A 16,403-nucleotide genomic window follows, 5' to 3' on the forward strand; every position below is an offset into this window, starting at 1 on the left:
CTAATGCTAGTGCTATAAATTTAGCCTTTACAAAACATATTACAAATGCTCTCATAAAAGCTAGAGAAGAGAAACTAAAACTTGAAACTTCTATTCCTAGAAAGTTAGAAGATGGTTGGGAGCCCATCATTAAAATGAAATTCAATGACTTTGAATGTAATGCTTTATGTGATCTTGGTGCAAGTATTTCTGTTATGCCTAAAAAGATTTATGATATGCTTGACTTGCCACCATTGAAGAATTGTTATTTGGATGTTAATCTTGCCGATAATGTTAAAAAGAAACCTTTGGGGAGGATTGATAATGTGCACATTACGGTTAACAATAACCTTGTCCCCGTTGATTTTGTTGTCTTGGATATCGAATGCAATGCATCTTGTCCTATTGTGTTGGGAAGACCTTTTCTTCGAACTGTTGGTGCTGTTATTGATATGAGGGAAGATAATATTAAATATCAATTTCCTCTCAAGAAAGGTATGGAACATTTCCCTAGAAAGAGAATGAAGTTGCCTTTTGATTCTATTATTAGAACAAGTTATGATGTTGATGCTTCTACTCTCGATAATACTTGATTTGCACTTTCTGCGCCTAGCTGAAAGGCGTTAAAGAAAAGCGCTTATGGGAGACAACCCATGTTTTTACTACAGCAATTTTTTGTTTTGTTGAGTCTTCGAAGTTGTTTACTACTGTAGCAACCTCTCATTATCATGTTTTTGTGCCAAGTAAAGTTTCTATGTCAAAGTTGATGTTATATTTGGGATCGCTGCGCAGAAACAGCATTGCTGTCTGTCACGAATCTGGGCACAGTTCTCTGTAGAAAATTCGAAAAAATCTGCCAATTTACGAGCGTGATCCTCAAATATGTACGCAACTTTCATTAGTTTTGAGTTTTTCCATTTGAGCAAGTCTGGTGCCAGCTTTAAATTCGTCTTTACGGACTGTTCTGTTTTTGACAGATTCTGCCTTTTATTTCGCATTGCCTCTTTTGCTATGTTGGATTCATTTCTTTGATCCATTAATGTCCAGTAGCTTTATGCAATGTCCGGAAGTGTAAAGAATGTTTGTGTCACCTCTGAATGTGTGAATTATTAATTGTGCACTAACCCTCTAATGAGTTTGCTTGAAGTTTGGTGTGAAGGAAGTTTTCAAGGGTCAAGAGAGGAGAATGATATACTATGATCAAGAGGAGTGAAAGCTCTAAGCTTGGGGATGCCCCCGTGGTTCACCCCTGCATATTCTAAGAAGACTCAAGCGTCTAAGCTTGGGGATGCCCAAGGCATCCCCTTCTTCATCGACAACATCATCAGGTTCCTCCCCTGAAACTATATTTTTATTCAATCACATCTTGTGTTCTTTGCTTGGAGCGTCGGTTTGTTTTTGTTTTTGTTTTTGTTTGAATAAGATGGATCCTAGCATTCACTTTGTGGGAGAGAAACACGCTCCGCTGTTGCATATGGACACATGTGTCCTTAGGCTTTACTCATAATGTTCAAGGCGAAGTTTCTTCTTCGTTAAATTGTTATATGGTTGGAATTGGAAAATGCTACATGTAGTAATTCTAAAATGTCTTGGATAATGTGATACTTTGCAATTGTTGTGCTCATGTTTAAGCTCTTGCATTATATGCTTTGCACCCATTAATGAAGAAATACATAGAGCTTGCTAAAATTTGATTTGCATATTTGGTCTCTCTAAGGTCTAGATAATATCTAGTATTGAGTTTTGAACAACAAGGAAGACGGTGTAGAGTCTTATAATGTTTACAATATGTCTTTTATGTGAGTTTTGCTGCACTTGTTCATCCTTGAGTTTGCTTCAAATAACCTTGCTAGCCTAAACCTTGTATCGAGAGGGAATACTTCTCATGCATCCAAAATCCTTGAGCCAACTACTATGCCATTTGTGTCCACCATACCTACCTACTACATGGTATTTCTCCGCCATTCCAAAGTAAATTGCTTGAGTGCTACCTTTAAAATTCCATCATTCACCTTTGCAATATATAGCTCATGGGACAAAATAGCCTTAAAAACTATCGTAGTATTGAATATGTACTTATGCAATTTATATTTTATTAAGTTGCTTGTTGTGCGATAACCATGCCTCTGGGGAACGCCATCAACTATTGATTGAATATCATGTGAGTTGCTATGCATGTCCGTCTTGTCTGAAGGATCTATCATTTTAGTGGTTGGAGCATGCAAAATTGTTAGAGAAGAACATTGGGCCGCTAACTAAAGCCATGAATCATGGTTGAAGTTTCAGTTTTGGACATATATCCTCAATCTCATATGAGAATAATAATCATTGCTACATGCTTATGCATTTAAGAGGAGTCCATTATCTGTTATCCATGTTGTCCCGGTATGGATGTCTAAGTTGAGAATAATCAAAAGCGAGAAATCCAAAATGCGAGCTTTCTCCTTAGACCTTTGTACAGGCGGCATGGAGGTACCCCTTTGTGACACTTGGTTGAAACATGGCATGCGAAGATCCGGTAGTCCAAGCTAAGTAGGACGAGGTGCGGACACTATTAGTATACTATGCATGAGGCTTGCAACTTGTAAGATATAATTTACATAACTCATATGCTTTATTACTACCGTTGACAAAATTGTTTCATGTTTTCAAAATAAAAGCTCTAGCACAAATACAGCAATCGATGCTTTCCTCTTTGAAGGACCATTCTTTTACTTTTATTGTTGAGTCAGTTTACCTATCTCCTTCCACCTTAAGAAGCAAACACTTGTGTGAACTGTGCATTGATTCCTACATACTTGCATATTGCACTTATTATATTACTTTATGTTGACAATATCCATGAGATATACATGTTATAAGTTGAAAGCAACTGCTGAAACTTCATCTTCCTTTGTGTTGCTTCAATACCTTTACTTTGATTTATTGCTTTATGAGTTAACTCTTATGCAAGACTTATTGATGCTTGTCTTGAAGTACTATTCATGAAAAGTCTTTGTCATATGATTCACTTGTTTACTCATGTCATTATCTTTGTTTTGATCGCTGCATTCATTACATATGTTTACAAATAGTATGATCAAGATTATGATGGCATGTCACTTCAGAAATTATCTTTGTTATCGTTTTACCTGCTCGGGACGAGCAGAACTAAGCTTGGGGATGCTGATACGTCTCCAACGTATCGATAATTTCTTATGTTCCATGCTACTTTATTGATGATACCTACATGTTTTATGCACATTATATGTCATATTTATGCATTTTCTGGAACTAACCTATTAACAAGATGCCGAAGAGCCAGTTGCTGTTTTCTGCTGTTTTTGGTTTCAGAAATCCTAGTAAGGAAATATTCTCGGAATTGGACGAAACTTTCGCCCAGGGTCCTATTTTTGCACGAAGCTTCCAGAAGACCGAAGAGATAACGAAGTGGGGCCACGAGGCAGCCAGGGGACAGGGCGGCGCGGCCCAAGCCCTGGCCGCGCGGCCCTACCCCCTGGGCACCTCGTGTGGCCCCCCGCGTTGACCTTCCGCCTACTTAAAGTCTCCGTCGCGAAACCCCCAGTACCGAGAGTCACGATACGGAAAACCTTCCAGAGACGCCGCCGCGAATCCCATCTCGGGGGATTCAGGAGATCGCCTCCGGCACCCTGCCGGAGAGGGGATTCATCTCCCGGAGGACTCTACACCGCCATGGTCGCCTCCGGAGTGATGAGTGAGTAGTTCACCCCTGGACCATGGGTCCATAGCAGTAGCTAGATGGTCGTCTTCTCCTTGTTGTGCTTCATTGTTGGATCTTGTGAGCTGCCTAACATGATCAAGATCATCTATATGTAATTCTATATGTTGTGTTTGTCGGGATCCGATGGATAGAGAGTACTATGATTATGGTGATTATCAATCTATTGTTTATGTGTTGTTTATGATCTTGCATGCTCTCCGTTATTAGTAGAGGCTCTGGCCAAGTTTGTACTCTTAACTCCAAGAGGGAGTATTTATGCTCGATAGTGGGTTCATGCCTCCATTAAATCTGGGACAGTGACAGAAAGTTCTAAGGTTGTGGATGTGCTGTTGCCACTAGGGATAAAACATTGATGCTATGTCTAAGGATGTAGTTGTTGATTACATTACGCACCATACTTAATGCAATTGTCTGTTGCTTAGCAACTTAATACTGAATGGGGTTCGGATGATAACCTGAAGGTGGACTTTTTAGGCATAGATGCAGTTGGATGGCGGTCTATGTACTTTGTCGTAATGCCCAATTAAATCTCACTATATTTATCATATCATGTATATGCATTGTTATGCCTTTCTCTATTTGTCAATTGCCCGACTGTAATTTGTTCACCCAACATGCTTTTATCTTATGGGAGAGACACCTCTAGTGAACTGTGGACCCCGGTCCTATTCTTTACATAGCATACAATCTACTGCAATTGTGTTTTACTATTTTCTCTCAAACATCTTCCACTCGATACGTTTAATCCTTTGTTACAGCAAGCCGGTGAGATTGACAACCTCACTGTTTCGTTGGGGCAAAGTACTTTGGTTTTGTTGTGCAGATTCCACGTTGGCGCCGGAATCCCTGTTGTTGCGCCGCATCACATTTCGCCACCATCAACCTTCAACGTGCTTCTTGGCTCCTACTGGTTCGATTAAACCTTGGTTTCATACTGAGGGAAACTTGCTTCTATACGCATCATACCTTCCTCTTGGGGTTCCCAACGGACGTGTACATCTACGCGTATCACTACCCTGCCCGTCGACGCCTGGGAGGAGGAGCCTTCGTCACATTGAGAAAGTTTTTGTCTTTCTTCTTCCTGCGGAAGAAACGCGAACCATTTAGAAATGTTGCTACTATTATATGAACGATACTTGATCTAATTAAACCGGTAAATTGCTTACCAGTTTTTTCTCCAACGCCAGGACCTTCTTGTCGTTCGTGAACCAAATTATGTCGGTTACGACCTTCGGGTCCGTGACAAGTTCCCCGGTTAGTTTCTTCTTATGGTACCGGGACCTGATGAATCTTCTTTCAAGCGGGTCCTTGTACTTGAGCCAGGGGTTCTCAATGCCGGCATTTACATACGCCTCGTCCTCCTTCGCCCAATAGGGCTCCTTTCCCTCGTACCCACGGCTCCCAAGGTTGTGGTTGCCGATGTTAAGCTCCCGCATTTCCTTCCCCCACAACTTGCGATTCTTGGTTGCTTGTAGCTCTTCATTGGCCACAAAAGCATCAAAGTCCGCCTGGGAGACATGCGGAAAGGCGGAGTGGACCTCTTCGAAACCTTTGCCCTCAGCAATCAGCTTCCGCACCATGTACTTGTAGCTGCTGAGGTGTTTGGTGAACTTCAGGAGGGCTTGTGAGTTCACAATGTTATTGGTTTGATCAGTGGAGGCGTAGTCGCCTAGGAACTTGTATCGTGAGTGCAACCTCGCAATGAGCTGGGCTCGCAGAGGCGCTTTGCTCTCAGCTCGGAGGTCCGTCTCGTTGAGATTGACGACCTCTCGGAGGATACATGCCAGTTGGTTGCCGTACCCCTTGGCAACATCCTTAGGCTCCTTCGGCAATCCACTGGCGGGGTCCACCTCTTTGACTGTGTCTCTGCCGGTGCCGACCGTGTTTTGGCGCCTTGCCTTCCGCGGCCTCTTGGAACCACTTGTCCCGGTGCCACTACTCCCGGCGGCGCCGCTAGGATCGTCGCCGCTTGTCTCGCCGCCACCCCCGGCGGCGCCGGTTGCCTCGTCGCTGCTTGGCGCGTAGGTACTACCCCCGGCGGCGTCGCTTGCCTCGTTGCCGCTTGGCTCGTCGCCACTACCCCCAGCGGCATCCTCCATCTCATGGTCCTCGTCGCCGCCAACACCAGCGGCCTCGGCATCCTCCTCCGTCCTAAAGAAGTGCCTATTGTAGTGCTCCTCTAACTGTTCTTCAGACGCCATGGTGGCTTGCACTAATAGAAGATGAAAAAGAGTTAGAATTCACGAAAAAATTCGGCATGACCTTTGCTAAAAATTGGACATGCCGAGTGCTAGAATTGCCGGAACGGAAATGAATCAACATTCCGGCACTCAATAGCAACTCAATCCCTGTAACAGAAATGCAATTCACATATATATAGCCATGAACACCATAACCATCACCATAAACTATAACCATCAGTAATAGCACTTTCATTTCACAATAACCATCAGTAATATCACTTTCATTTCACAATAACCATCAGTAATAGCACTACAGTAGCATTACAGTAGCACTTAGCATTACAGTAGATGAATGTAAATCAAATTCTCACACTCAGACAACAACAGCTTTAGAGCCCTGGACACTTACAGTAATAGCACTTACAGTAACTACTGACTATGTTCTCTGTATTAAGAAAGAAATATTCCAGTGAGTCAGTGACAGAATTTCATCATGCTAGCCCTGGATTCAAACCAGAATTCAAACACTAAAATAAAAACCAGAATTCAAACACTAAAATAAAAACCAGAATTCAAACCATCTTTAGCATTTTACACCATAACCATTTTACATCAACACCATGCTACTCTCTGGCTACATAATTAAAATTGGTTTAGTGTCATTTCTCATTTGTGGATTATCAGAAAGCTCCAATTATATTTCCTTGATGTGAAAAATGAACTAAATGAACTAAATTCAAACCAGAGAACAAATTCATTTTCTTTTCTTTTTTTCAAACCAGAGAATAGCACTTGTTCTTTTTATGAACTAAACCTACTGCTAGCACTTGTTCTTTTTTCAAACCAGAGAATATCACTTGCTCTTTTTTCAAACCAGAGAATAGCACATTTTTTCATTAAGCATTATTAAACCAGATAATAACTGTGAGGCATGCCTAACCCTAACACTTGCTACTGGTGGCATTTGATGCTTGGCAGTTCTTGGCAGTAGGCATTTAAATGAACCAGATCATTTTTTCATTTTATATATCAACCAATGAATTTTATATATCAACCAATTCTTGGCAGTGGGCATTTAAATGAACCAGATCCATAAGAAAAATCAAACTGACCAACCAATGAACAAAAACACACTGAACAGCCATGCTCTTTAAGCAGGTGACAAAAAAAATGATGAGGACATACCACCCAAATTCTTGAGAACATGTTCAAGATTTAACTAAACCAATTTAGCTAGCAAACCCATTTTCATTTTCATTGCTTAATCCAGAGAACTCCACCTAATGAACTAAATACCACCAGTAGCATTTTACATTGTAATCCTCATAGTGAAGCTCTCTCCCCAGGGTCATTTTTATTTTGATCAATATATAAAACAATAGGAGCCTAGCTAAATGAACTAAATTTCAAACCAGATAACAAATTCATTTTCTTTTGTTTTTTCAAACCTGCAACTAAATCAACTAGCTAGCAATAAATTTCAATGAGATAGATTTAGGGTATTAAATGAACCCTAAAGTTCATACTGCAAGAATTCTAGAGTGTTGAGAATGCATGGCAGTGTGTGCAAAATTCGACTACTGCATGCAAGAACTAAAATTAGGGCATGGTTTTTGAATGTGACAATAACAGGAGCATCCGATTCCCCCCATTTCCATATTACTACTGCAAGAATTCGGCTACTGATGCAGAGAGGGGAAATCGGGGGAGGGACAGAGGAAGTAAGAGGGGGAGGGGAAGGTGGAGGAGGTCCTGGCGGCGTCGGGAAAGGATGAGGGGAAGGGAGAGGGGGGATTCTTACCGACGGTGGCGACACGGTGGCCGGCGCGTGTGCGACGCCCTCCTCCTCCTCCGCCGCGACGGTGGCGACGGTGGCCGGCGCCTGCTCGATCCTCCTCTCCGAGGCGACGGTGTGGCGACACCTGCTCCTCCTCCTCTCGGTGGCTCTCCTCCTCTCGGCGGCTCGGGTGCGGCGGTGGCGCAACTACGGCGGTGCGGTTAGCTAGGGTTGAGATGTGGTTTGGGGAAGAGATGAGTTTCGGCCGAAACGACTAAGTCATATGACTAGTCTTATTGCCGGCGCACCAGGTTATTGGTTCGCCGGGGACAACCTTGTCCCCGGCGAACCAATAACCTGGTGCGCGGGCAATAAGACTAGCCTGCTATAGCTGCGCCTTAACCCAGTCCACAGATAGCTAGGCTCTGGTTATTCTTTTATTTCCTTTTTTCTTTTATTTTTCTTTATTTTATGTTTCTTTAATCACATATGTGAGTTATACATACATGACTATTATATTTGAGTTATAGGAAAACAAAGCAAATATGCATGAGTGTTATTAATTATGCAAAAACAAAAAAGATATAGAGTTACATACACACAAAATATTGACCAACACAATATTAATTAGTCATACATAAAATATTGGCCATGACCATATGAGTAGTTATGAATTACACAAAATATGAGTTATAGATTGCAAATAAAGTTTTACATCCTCGATTGAGAAGAGTGTTTCGCTTTCTTCTTGCTTTTCTTGCTCGTCGTTGAATAATTTAGCCCCGTGTCGTGACTTCTTCTTTTGAACGGTCGACCTGACCTCGTTAGCGTGGTCCTGCTTCTTCTTGTGGTGTATGTTGTGTCTTCGTCCTCGGATTCTTCCATCATTGGGTCTCCGACTTGTCCTTCGAAGTCTTCCTCGTTGGCGACTCCATCCATTCCGACGATGGTCCTCTTGCCTCTCCTCACGATAACACGGCTAGGCCTGGATGGGTCGGTTATGAAGAAGCATTGGTGCACGTGTTCTGCCAGTACCCATGGCTCATTCTGCGCGGTGGCGTTCGTGGACTTTGATTTGTTGGCTTCTGGTAGAAACATGGTGGTGAAATACCGGTCTTCTTTTGTGACGCTCTTAGCCCATCTGATACGGAACATCGGCACTTTCTCCCCAGCGTAGCTAAGCTCCCAGATTTCCTCGATTCTTCCGTAGTATCTAGTCTTTACGTCACCCGTCCAGGAATCCATCGTTACCCCTGAGTTCTGGTAAACACTGTTCTTGTCTTTTTCTTCCGTGTAGAATGTGTACCCGTTTATATCGTACGCTTGGTAAGTCATGAGGTTGGGCGCGGGGCCATGTGACAAGGCCAATAGTAGTTTATCCTTGTCAGAATCCATTGGTGAGGGATTAGCATCAATGTGGTCTTTGAACCAGCGCGCGAAAGAGGAGTTGTGCTCTCTGTATATTTCTGCTTCCGTCATCATCGGCTTGCCACTGTTCTCTATCATGGTTTTGTGCTCTTTCAACCAAGGATCGATCAAGTCAATGTGTTGTAGCGCTACTAAGTTGGCCCTGTCAAAGTCGGAAGTCCGACCAGACATGTGCACGTGCAGTTCCTTCCTTCCATTTTTGTGGCCTACTCCCTCGAACCTGCGGAGGTGCTTGTTTTGAGGCAAACCAACAGGGTCCTCGATGTCTAGATAATTCGTGCAGAAAGAGATGCACTCTTCGGTGAGCCAGCCCTGTACGATGCTTCCATCCGGATGTGACCTGTTACGAACGTATCCTTTAATGACCCCATTCATTCTTTCAAACGGCATCATGTTGTGTAAGAATGCCGGCCCTAGACTGACGATATCATCCATGATATGGACCAACAGATGGACCATCACGTCAAAGAATGCAAAGGGAAGTACATCGCACGCTCACATAGGTTCACCACGATCTCTTCCGGGAGCCGTGCGCGTTTCTTCACGCTGGTCGACTTCCGAGGTATGACGTCGAAGAAGTTCTGAGCCCGATCAGCGTTGCACGGACATGGTCATCCATTATACCTCGGATTGCAACCGGAAGAATCTGCGTCATCATCACGTGACAGTCATGAGACTTCATGCCGCTGAAGTTTCGTTTCTTGGGGTCCATGTATCTGCTTATTAGCCCGGAGTAACCGAAGGGCACTCTGACTCCTAGAAGGCAATTGAAAAATTGATCGACCTCGGCCGGACTAAAAGTGAAGCAGGAGGGGGGACAGTAATAGTCTGGCTGCTTAATCCTTTTGCGCTTCTGACCGCCGTCCGCCTCCTCCTCCGACTGTCCCTCTTGGGCCGCCGGGATCTGAAGCTCTTCCCTGATGCCCAAAACTTTCAGGTCGTGTCTTGCTTTCGGCCCATCTTTGGTCCGGTCCGGCATGTTGAGAAGAGTGCCAAGCAAGCTCTCGCACACGTTCTTTGTAATATGCATGACATCAAGGCAGTGAGGTGTATCGAGAATTTTCCAGTACGGCAAGTCCCAAAACACGGACCTCCTTTTCCATACACCAATGAGCGGCGTCGCCGTTGCCTTTTTCTTCTTCTTCTCTCCAGGCTTTTGACGTATCTTTCCCGGCGGAGGGCACTCCTTCCAACCTTTCAGTAATGTATCGATCTCTTCGCCGCTCTTCTTCTGTGGAGGTCCTCGGGGTTCATTTGTACCATCGAACAGATCTCCATGCTTTCTCCACGGGTCAGTCTTCTGTAGCCACCTTCGATGCCCCATGTAAACTGTTTTCGAAGAGCCGGGATCCTTACCAAGCTGCAAAAACATCGTCTCTTCCATGCACCTGACACATGCCTTGTGTCCATGGCACACCTGGCACGAAATGTAACCGTATCCGAGGTAGTCCTGCACCGTCGTGATCAACGCGGCTCTCAAAGGGAAATATTCTTCCGCGACGGCGTCCCATGTATCTACCCCTTCCTCCGCCCACAACGTTTCAAGCTCCTCCTTTAATAGTTCGAGATACATGTTGATATCGTTTCCTGGCTGTGTCGGCCCTTGAATTAGCATACTCATCTGTATGTACTTCCTCTTCATGCACAGCCAGGGCGGGAGGTTGTAGATCCATACAAACACGGGCCATGTGCTATGTGTGCTGCTCTGGTTTCCGAACGGATTGAATCCGTCCGTGCTCGCACCCAACCTGATGTTTCTGGGTTCTGCCCCAAAACTTCCGAATTCATTGTCTAATGCTTTCCACTGGCTTGCATCCGAAGGGTGTGTCAAGACCGGTGCTCAATCCGATCTTCATCATTCAACACTGCCTCCTTTCTTTCAGCGTGCCAGCGCATGAGCTTTGCTTCCTTGCGGTCCGCGTAGAACCGTTGCAGCCGGGGGGCGAGCGGGAAGTACCACACAACTTTCCGAGGAGCTTTCTTCTTCCCTTTCTTGTACCGTTCAGCGTCACACACAGGACATTTGGTCTTGTCCATGTCCTCCTTGCGATACATGATACAGTCGTTGATGCAGGCGTGATACTTTTCGTGGGGTAAGTCGAGAGGGCACGTGATTCTCTTGACCTCGGCTAGACTACCAGGACACGTGTTCCCGGCAGGAAGGAGATCTTTCACGTATTCCAGGATGTCGTCGACGCTTGTGTCCGTCCATCCGTGTTTCGCCTTCATCTGCAGCACATCGAGAGCTACTCTCAAGCGAGACTCCCCCAACCCGCGACCTGAGTCGTACAACGGAGTATTCGAGTCTATCTCCAGTTGCTCAAGCTTTGATTTCCGCTTGGCGCCTTTCGTCTTTTCGAGAAGCAGATCTTGAAGATGAGGGTCCCGCACGACTGAAGCTAGCGGCACCTCTTCGTCGTCGTCAAGGTTATTGTCATCGTCAAGGTTATTATAAATGCGTCAAGGTTATCGTCTTCTGCGACAAACTCTTCATCGTCATCAATGTCATGATGCCCTCCTTCTTGCCGGCCATTATTACCACCTGCTGCCGTCGCCCCATTGACCTCCGCGCCATCATCGCTCATCCATTGAGTGTGTCCATGCATGAAACCATTAGTGAGCAGGTGCCCCTGCAATTTTCCTGAATACGGGTCAAACCATTTCCCTCGTTTGCATCTCCGGCACGGACACAATACCTCCGTGCGTTTATTTTCATACATGTCGATGATCGCGTGTTTCAGATATCTCATCACGATGCTTTCACTCATCTCGATAACCATTATCGCCTGCATGGTAAGATTACATAATTGATTAGAACCATGCATCCGTCGGTAGTTTTCACGGAAAATTTCGGCATGACCTTCCTACACGGTAGGACATAGGAGCGCCAGAAATGTGCCGAAACGGAAACTTGAAGAATCAACATTTCGGCGCAACGTTGGCAACTCATTTTCAACGCCAACACACACACAAGCACAAGCACAACATATATATATATATGCCACACACGAGAGCTTTGCTTCAAATTTCCAACATACGTCGATTTCATTCCTCAATTTGTTCATTAATCACCTATTTGTTTGATATAATTGTCGACGAGATCGAGACGACGCGCCGCGACAATGGCGTATGGAAGCCGACTTTCTAGATCTAGATCTAGATTGAGCGGTCAACGCGGGATAGTAGATCTAGATCTACATAGGGGGATGTGGGAGATGCATGTAGGAAGGGAAGATTTGCTCAAAAAATATGATTTTGTTTGGTCAAATTAGCTAAATTGGGGATAGAAATAGGCAAAAATGAGCTGGGTTGGGAGAAGGCTCGGGTTGTGTGGATAAGTGGAGTGTAGTGAGTGTGTGAGTGAGTGTGCTGGTTGGTGGCTGAAATAACTCCCAGGTTATTGCCGGCGCACCTGGGCCGTGGTGCGCCGGCAATATATACCCCATCCGGCTATAGTTGCTCCGGGCCAGGCCCAGGAAACACTGCCGGCGCACCAGCCCAGGAGCGCGCCGGCAACATCAAATTACCGCCGGCGCGCTCCTGAGCTGGTGCGCCGGCAGTGTTTCCTGGGCCTGGCCCGAATCGGCCGAGCCCATGCCAGGAATTTGCCCCGGCGCGTCTTCTCCGGAGGTGCGCCGACAGTATGCCTGCATCGCCGGCGCGGCGACTTCCTGGTGCGCCGGCAACACCTTCCACCGGCGCACGTCCTAGGTGGTGCGCCGGCACGTTTTTCCTCCACCTATAAGCTTTTTCCTAGTAGTGGGATGCTTGATACGTCTCCAACGTATCTATAATTTCTGATGTTCCATGCTAGTTTTATGACAATACCTACATGTTTTGTTCATACTTTATATCATTTTTATGCATTTTCCGGAACTAACCTATTAACAAGATGCCGAAGCGCCAGTTCCTGTTTTCTGCTGTTTTTGGTTTCAGAAATCCTACACAGGAAATATTCTCGGAATTGGACGAAACAAAATCCCAAGGCCTTATTTTCCACGGAAGGTTCCAGAGAGCCAGAGAGGGGCCAGAGGGGAGCCAAGGGGGCCCCACCCCACATGGCGGCACGGCCAAGGGGGGGGCTATGGTGTGGGCCCCTCGGGACCCCTCCGAGGCTGCCCTTCCGCCTATATATTCTTCCAGGGGCAAAACCCTAAATCAATAAGCCACGATACGGGAAAAGTTACGCAGCCGCCGCCATCGCGAAGACAAGTTTTGGGGGACAGAAGTCTCTGTTCCGGCACGCCGCCGGGACGGGGAATTGCCCCCGGAGTCTTCTCCATCGACACCACCGCCATCTTCATCGCCGTTGCTGTCTCCCATGATGAGGAGGGAGTAGTTCTCCCCCGAAGCTAAGGGCTCTACTGGTAGCTATGTGGTTCATCTCTCTCTCCCATGGTGTGATCTTTATGTGATCATGAGCTTTGTATCATTATTAATCTATGTGCTACTCTAGTGATGTTATTAAAGTAGTCTATTCCTCCTCCGTGATGTAAAGGTGACAGTGTGTGCATCATGTAGTACTTGGCGTAGGTTATGATTGTAATCTCTTGTAGATTATGAAGTTAACTATTACTATGATAGTATTGATGTGATCTATTCCCCCTTTCATATCTATTGGTGACAGTGTGTATGCTATGTTAGTACTCGGTCTAAATTGCAACGGTCTATTATGCACTCTAGAGGTTACTTTAATATGAACTCCGGATGTTGTGGAGCTTGTTTACTCCGGCTTGAGGTGTGCTCTTGTAGCCCTACACAATGAACGGTGTTTGTTATCCAACAAGAGAGTGTTTGAAAGTAGCACAAGTGAGGAGAAGTTATTTATTTATTATGTGATCATTGTTGAGAGTGTCCACTAGTGAAAGTATGATCCCTAGGCCTTGTTTCTAAGCATTGAAACACCGTTTCTAACAAGTTCTGCTTTATGTTTGCTTGCTGCCATTTTTATTTCAGATTGAAATTACTACTTATAATCATCCATATTACTTGTATTTCACTATCTCTTCGCCGAACTAGTGCACCTATACATCTGACAAGTGTATTAGGTGTGTTGGGGACACAAGAGACTTCTTGTATCTTAATTGCAGGGTTGCTTGAGAGGAATATCTTTGACCTCTACCTCCCTGAGTTCGATAAACCTTGGGTGATCCACTTAAGGGAAACTTGTTGCTGTTCTACAAACCTCTGCTCTTGGAGGCCCAACACTGTCTACATGAATAGAAGCGTGCGTAGACATCATTCACCTACGTGCTTGCTGGGTGGGAGGGTTCAGCTCATGATGCGAGCATCCTGGCCGGCAGCTTGTCAAGGCCTGATGGGTTGCAAATCCCTTACGGTAAGTTCTACCTTGGAGATGCTGGATATGCATGCCGACCTGGAATTCTATCTCCCTTCAGAAAAACAAGGTACCACCTCAACGAGTTCTCTGCGAAGCACCGACCTATGAATGCGAGAGAGTTGTTCAATCTCAGACACTCAAGCCTTAGAGTCACCATTGAGAGGGCCTTTGCTGCATTGAAGAACAGGTTCAAGGTCCTTGACCAGAAACCGTTCCACACGTTTGACACTTAGGTAAAGCTGGTCCTTGCTTGCTGCATTCTTCACAACTGGATCCTAGGTTGGGGCGAGGATGAGTTCTTCGAAGAGGTTGTCTCTTTTGATGAAGTAGAGACCGGCCATGGCGTGGAAGCAGGCGAATATGATGCCTGGAAGGTGAAGATGCAAGAGTGGGCAGACGCAATGTGGGAAGCCAGAGGCAACACCACCATCTGAGAAGAAGTGAAAAGGTGAAGAAGAAGTGAAGAAGTGAAGAAGAAGAAGAAGTGAAGAAGAAGAACCCCCCTATGATCTCCTGTTTCTCGAAACCCTTTTTCGATCCCCGTATGTTGAACGACCCCGTTATGATAAACTGCAATTCATAGTAGCTAGGGCATTCGTAGTAGCTAGGGATGATTTCGTGAATAGCTATGCTTCGTAACTTTGCAACTATCATTAACTGTGATTTATGTGTGATGGGAGGTGAGAACATGGTAAGGCTACCTGTCGTAGAGAAGAGGTAACATTAGGCATGCCTGGATGGTACCAAACATGCCTAATATCATCTCCATCGAGATTTGGATTTGGCTGCAGGCAAACAAACAGAAAGTCTTTTTTGGACCAGACGGTGCAGCCCGACCTACCAAACAATAGGCTAATTTCGGCCCGTGGCTCGTTCAGGACGCGCAAGTGCGCTTACACCGCTGCGCAAGTGAGCCACGAATTAGGCCCAGACAACCAAACGCGCCCCAAAAAAAATCGTCCTCGCGTTGTCCCCTCCAAGCGACGCATGGGGCGAACCTTAGGGCATCTCCAACGCGGCGACCCATCCCGTGCTCGCGCGTTCGGATGGGTCGAACCAGAAAAAAATCCGGCACAACCCGCGGACCCATCCCAAAAACGGATGGCCGCGGCGCTCGGGACGACCCAAAGCCGGCCCAAATCTGGGCCGCATTTGCGTGGCCGCGGACGCCGATGGCTGGCCGCTGGCGTCCGCCCCTTGTCCGTCCCTGGCCCACGTTTCATAGGGAGATAGTTTCTTTCTTCATTAAAGTTAGCCATTATATTTTTTCTTAAATCTACTACTACTAGTGTAGGTACGTACGGGGCCGGCAGCCTCGCCGGCAACTCGCCGCCGACTCGCCGCCGGGGCCGTGGTTTTCACTCGACGCGAGCGGCCTGTACGCGTGAAGAATCCACTCCAGCTTTACCAGCTGGGTGCCTCGGCGGCGGCCCTCTTGTTGCGTTCCTCCGCGGCCGCCCTCCTGCTTTCCGTCCTCGCAGCCTGGGCGCGCTCGCGCTCCGCCTCCTGCGGCGGCACCATCCGCTTCCCGCACAGCTCGAGCTTCTGCAGGGTGGCGCGTTCCACAGCGGTCCGTGCCTCCAGGCGGCCTGGGCCGGCGGCCTGGGCCTCGTGGTTCTCCTCCCGATAGCGCATGCGCTCTTGGCGGCCACACTCGCCGACGCAGCAGCCTCCTGGGAGCGCCGCTCGGGCGAGGGCAGCTGGATGAGGTGGAGGGCTGCTCGCATAGCGAGGAGCTGGTTCTTCTGGCCGAGGAGGTCGCCTAAACGGCGGTGGCCGTCCCGGCAGGTGGCCTCGTGCTCCTTCGTCACGTGCGTGAGATCGGAGAGATGCTCCTCAATGGCGACGTTGATGTTCGCCAGCGCGAGGTCGTCGAAGGTGTCCTCCGTGTCGACGGGCTCCTCCTCCGCGGCCCCTTGCCAGCCATCCGCGGTCTCGTGCCAGCCGTCCGCG

At 46.5% G+C, this 16,403-nt stretch overlaps 1 pseudogene; it reads left to right on the forward strand.

The window, feature by feature from the left end:
• Window positions 1-14,884, forward strand: part of LOC127303418 (protein ALP1-like) — a 28,696-nt pseudogene extending 13,812 nt beyond the window's left edge.
• The last annotated feature ends 1,519 nt before the right edge of the window (window positions 14,885-16,403 follow it).

Source organism: Lolium perenne, chromosome 5, assembly GCF_019359855.2.
Source record: "Lolium perenne isolate Kyuss_39 chromosome 5, Kyuss_2.0, whole genome shotgun sequence".
Lineage (NCBI taxonomy): Eukaryota > Viridiplantae > Streptophyta > Magnoliopsida > Poales > Poaceae > Lolium > Lolium perenne.